A 5,810-nucleotide genomic window follows, 5' to 3' on the forward strand; every position below is an offset into this window, starting at 1 on the left:
AAACTTAACAGGTTATGGTACTTAGAAGAGAAGGCAATAGGTATCACTTCCTTGGAGAGCATCTAAGTGACACATATCATTGCTCTGTGACCTATGCGTTCTTTTCCACCCCTTTCATGTGCAGTTCTATGGTAAAAATAATGTTGAGATGCAAAATATATGCAATTGACTAACTGCTTTTGCTGCTTTCCTTATATTAAGTAATTAAAACATAATAACATTTCTTTATTACTCCCACACATATACAACTTGAACAATCATTGCAAGGAAACTTTCAAAGCAACTGTCATAGCAGAAGTTAATTTTACATGAATTATAGAGAATTAATGGCAGTGCACTTTGATTATAAATTAAACTTTTGGTTTACAATTAAGTAGAAAATCAGGAAATAAATTATACCACAAAACAACCTGTGATACCTTGCTGTTCCCACAGGTATTACAGGCAAGGCCAAAATTCAGCAAGGTGCATTTATGAGTTATTGGACCACACTTTACCTGTGAATTCTGCTTTATGTCTTTCCAGTTCCCTAGTGAGCAACATCAGGTAACAGAGGAAGGACAAAGACAATGATCCAGATCTCTCCAAGAAAACCAAACCCCAAAATAACCAGTAATGTCTAAAAGACACAGTATCATATCTGGAAGAAGTGCTGCAGAAAATAGCCCTGCTTAGTTTTCTAGCACTTATGCCAAAATTGAGTCAGCCAATTCTAATTCACAGAGCTGTAATCTCTGTTTAGCTCTGCTAATGTTTGCTGGCAGTATGGTGTCTTTGGTGGCTGCAGAGCAGCTTTTAAGAAGCACTGAAACACCTTATTTTAGACCAATTATCTTGTTCTGTACCCACATGGCAACCCTGCTGGTGTGAACTTTCAGGATAACAAGAGAAAAGAAAAGAAAGAAGTGAGGTAAGTTGCCTCCTATTGTAAACCACAGCCCACAGATGTCTTTTTACATTGCATTTCAGTCTCATTAAAAAATAAATAAATAAATAAATAAATCTGTATCCTGTTAAACCACAGTGGTCTTTTTTTTTCCTCAGTCAGCTTACTACAACTGAGTAATACAATGTATTTCACAACACAAAGTCCAGTTAACAAGCAATTAAAGAAACTTTGATTAATCTCCACTGCTGTGATACCTGATTAGCTAGTTTTTGAAGGCTGAAACAGCTCTTTTTAGTACCTTTTATTCTTCTTTTTTCTCTTAGTAGGTATTGTTGCGTGGCATGAAACACATGTAGAATTTATCATGGTTAATTTGCATTTAAATCCCTTGAAGAGATGCACATAAGATATTTTTTTTCTGTGTTAGGAATTGTTTCCAAACACAAAAAGGCATTTCTTTGCCCGCAGAACAATAATTGTGTTCCTTTTCCTTCTACCATGCAATTAAAACAGGTTATTACCAAATCAATACCCATTTCACAAAATGCATCCCTTGAATGTCTCTTTTGTCTTCCTCATCTAACAAGTCTGACCCGTGTATTTATTCTGCTTGTGCCTCTGCAGTAAAGAAAGCAAAATTCTAAAATAAAACAAAGCTCAAACACAATCTCTTAAGCACAGCTGCAGGTTTGAAAATGAACAGAGCATATATCAATCTGTCCCAAATACCACAGTGTGCTAAGGGCTTTATTTTCTTTACAGAGATGTTACAGAACATGAAATAACTATCTAGAAGACTTTATGATTTGAACAGGAATATAGAAATATGAGCAAGTCATTGAACTCATAATCCAACCCAGTATGAAGTCTAGTAACCATTTTGTAAGCTCCACATGTTTTTTATTAGTATTTACAGGAATTACTCCATCATGTTATATTTATTTCTCTCCATCATTTGAAATTCACCAAGTATTGCAAAAGGTGTTAAAAAAAAAAAAAAAGTCAGGTAACTATTTGATAAAAATGACAGCACATAATGAATGCTACTTTTCCTCCTGTACTCTTCCTTCCTTTCTGTCTCCCAGCTATCCTGTGAGGAGTGCTGGAATACGAACTTCTGAGAAGAATTGTTGAAGAGCACTGAGGTGGGTATACATGGACCTGCACTGAAGGAGTAGGTACATGCAGCTATGAACATGAACTTTATGAACATGGGATCAGAGGAGGACCTGCAATAGAAAATAAATTATGTTAACTAGCAAAGGCAGAAATGAGAAGGACAGAAAATGAAGCAAATGCCAATCTGAAAGGTTGAATGTGAACTTGCAGCTCATGCAGAGGAAAAGGACAAGTGAGCCTAGGGAGACGTAGGACTTGGTCAAGGATACTGGCACAATAAGTGACTTTGCCATAGCATTTACAAAAGCTGAAAACAAAAGGAGGTAGAAAGGAAAATGTGTAAACCATCAAAAAAGAAACACAGACAAACTTTTTAGGAGTGGAAACAGAGAAAAGTTCATAATCTTTAAACATGCTCTAAAGAAAACTAAAATGAAAAAATTCTGGGCATTATACTGTCTTTTCTTTATCTGCTGATTTCAATTATTTCAGACTTCACAATGTGTTAGCAGGAAGTGGTTACAATCCTGGCCAATAAACATTGAAAATTCAAAGTCCTCACACTGGTTAAGGAAAAAAGTAGGGTGTGAGAGTAGGGTGTTTTTGGTTTTGTTGTAGTTTTTTTTTTTTTTTTCAGTTGCATTGATCACATAAGATAACCGGGCTGTAGGTTTTTGATATGCATGTAAATACTGATATAAGGTATTCATGCTGTCATGTAAGATATTCCATTACCTTAACAAATGCTTGTATACAAACTACAAGTGAGTATTGATCTGATTTCCTCACTTAAAGAAAGCCATTTATTTACATATTTAATGAGAAAGCTTAAGCTTTAAACTTAAGAAAGCACACTTGTTTAACTATGCCCTAAAAAAGGCCCCAAATATACAGGGTCAAAGGTATTTAATATGATGAAAGATACATATTTTTGTGTGATAAAATTGGTGCTTTTTTGCTTAGGTGGCAAATACTACAGAAAATCAGAGAATTCCTTGTCTCTAGAGATTTTGCTATCAGCCATTACCCAGACCTTCTTTCTTTGATGAATTTCTGATATTTATGCTCAGCATTTGCATTTACTCTGGGATGTTTTCCCTGTTTACCCAGAGGAGAAAATAAACTACTTAAAATCTCTTTGTTGTTGATTGAAAGATTGTCTTCCTGTCTCCTGATACACACCTTGGGTAGCTCTGCTATGCATATGCACACTCAAATAATTTCACAGGTATGAATCATTATCATGGATATTTTTTGCACTTCATGGTATTATAACTGTTTCTTCTTGTTTTTTTTTTTTTTTTTTTTTTTTAAATCAGAAAATATTAGAACATTTAAACAAAAGGTTTTCTTGAGAAAACATACCAGATTGCGTAAAAAATTCAAGGGATTTTTTTTTTTCAGCTGGAGGTTAGATAGCAATAAACAAAATAGCAAGGATCCTTCATTGCTAGAGATCCAGATTCCAGTCTACAGTTTGCAATTCTTTCAGAGTAAATATTATCTACACTGGGGAAGAAATTCCCCTGTGTGCTTTAGGTCACATTTCCAAAAGCTTTGTCTTCACCTATAAGCACAACAGAAGTATTTTTCAGGATAAGAAAATTACTTCCTGCCCAACTGTATTGGGAACTTGAGGCATCTAGCTGATACTATCTCATCTCAGTTTCTGTGTTTGGCCATCATGAGTAAAATCAGCTGGTATAAATCAGCATATAACCTTACTTCACAGTTAAAGTGAATAGAGGCTGGAACTTTCCTTTGGTGCTCTCATTTCTCAGCAATGTGGCCATAGGAAAAATAGACAACTTCTGTCACACAGAGATGTGTAACTATAGATCATTTCAAATCCACTCCACCACTGTGATGTTGCAGAAGGCCAGAGGAAATGCATGCTACTTTTAGTCATTTTTGTCAAAGATTCTGCAGAATACAAAGGGATAAAATGGAGTGAAAAAAAATCCTACTTACTCAGTGGATAAAAAACTGTCAAAAAATGTTGAAAAATGCCTTAGCAGGGAAAGCAAGAAAAACTTTTACTAACACTTTAATAGTATTAAGGAATTAATTCAAACTCAAGAAAAGTATCCACTTTGTGGCCTTAGACGCACTTGAACACATGTGGAATCAATAAATGGGTAACAATATCAAAATAAAATATGATGAAGGCCAGTAACAATGAAAATTATATACTGAGACTGACCTGTGTTGAGTGTAACTCACATGAAAACAGAAAGAAAGGATATAGCTCAGAATGATTTAAACTTTCAAAATGTGTCAAGAACTCCTAAAATACCTAGGATTGATGTGCTTATACATTCAAAATACAAATAAAAACAAGTAAAGCTTCTATAGACCATTGAAGAGCTTCTTGAAAATCTAGGCTGATGACATACGTTAGCCAATACAGGGAAACCATGTATATGTTTCTAACTCTACTCAAGATATGTTAAACTGCTTGGAATTACATGTCATAGGTCATAGAGTAATACAGGTTCAAAGGCACTTCTGGACAACCCAACTACAAGCAGAGTGGTATATATATCTTTTATGTGCACTCTAAAGTTGCACTGGAAAGTGCTCTGTGATGCATCCCCACAAAGGAAGCTTGAATTGAGACACAAGCAAAAGCTCAGTTCTTACTGAAGCAGTATACTCTCAAGTTATCAGTCTTGAACTTTACCTTACAGATTGGCTCTGTGCAATATATACCTGTCACAGGTAGTAGTCCATGATTACTCAGCCATTTTAGAGAACCACAATGAAGATATCCCACCATTCAGCAAAGGCGGGACTATTTGTGATGACCAGAATAGCTGGATAAATCCATTCTCTATTGCCCTTCATGGAGAACAGTGGCACAGGTAGGCAGGACCCTTGACGCGAAGAACTTTATGATTCAATGTAGGAGTGTAAAGTGCATTTTACTATCTAATAAACAAGATGAAGTTAATATCCACCTAAAAAAACTGTACTTTGACAACTTTTAAGTAAAAAAGCAAACCAAAAATGATTCTCTTTCAATTTTTAAGCAATTTTTTATTTGACTGTCATTATAAATTGGGGCAACATTATTATATGCTCTGAAATGATAATTGCACCTGCTTTTTTCAATGTAAATGAATAAGCAGTATTTAGCATATACTTAATATAAAAAGAAAGCTCAGTGATTCTCTATCTACTAATAATATAATGATTCCAGTAAAAAATATCTAGTAATACTTTTGTAAATTCAGGTCAGTTGCTTAATCAAAAGTTGTGTTTTCTTTTCCCAAAGATATAGCTGAATCAGCCTTTCTTCTTTATGACAATTACTGCCATTTATATTCTACTAACTCATCAGTGAAAACATGTTCAGTTCAGTTGGTTGGAACATTCTTTTTGTGTAAGATATATCGACAAGATTTCAGGGAATAATAGTAAACAAGAATAAAAATTTCTTCTAAGCAGTGATTGAGCACTGAGTTAGCACTGTAAAAGACCCTGGTGGTCTCCCTTTTGCCAGAAGTTTAGATGAAAATGCAGCTTTTTAAAGGAGGACATTTCATCTGCATCATCTGCTTACCAGGCCAACATGCTGACGGCAGCATACAAACAAGAAGTCAGGTTCAAAAGGGGTACTCCCACCAAAAAAAAAAAAAAAAAAAAAAAAAAAACACGCACTGCAATTTACCCCTTGATGTATTCCAAAAGATGAAAGAAAACAGATACCAAGACCTTGGAAATTCTATAAATGGAATTGCTGTTTTCTGGTCATTTCTAACTTCTAAAGTGAGTCCAATAGATCTAGGAATCTAACTAG

At 34.8% G+C, this 5,810-nt stretch overlaps 1 long non-coding RNA gene across 1 annotated transcript; it reads right to left on the reverse strand.

The window, feature by feature from the left end:
* Nucleotides 1-333: 333 nt before the first annotated feature.
* On the reverse strand, nt 334-5,587 carry LOC121066227. The gene is made up of 3 exons (XR_005817604.1): nt 5,574-5,587; nt 4,721-4,939; nt 334-2,118 (listed from the first exon to the last, which is right to left on the reverse strand). It is a non-coding gene; the product is annotated as an uncharacterized LOC121066227 (long non-coding RNA).
* Between the last annotated feature and the right edge of the window lie 223 nt (nt 5,588-5,810).

The sequence above is a fragment of the Cygnus olor genome, chromosome 1 (genome assembly GCF_009769625.2).
Source record: "Cygnus olor isolate bCygOlo1 chromosome 1, bCygOlo1.pri.v2, whole genome shotgun sequence".
In the NCBI taxonomy this organism is placed as follows: Eukaryota; Metazoa; Chordata; class Aves; order Anseriformes; family Anatidae; genus Cygnus; species Cygnus olor.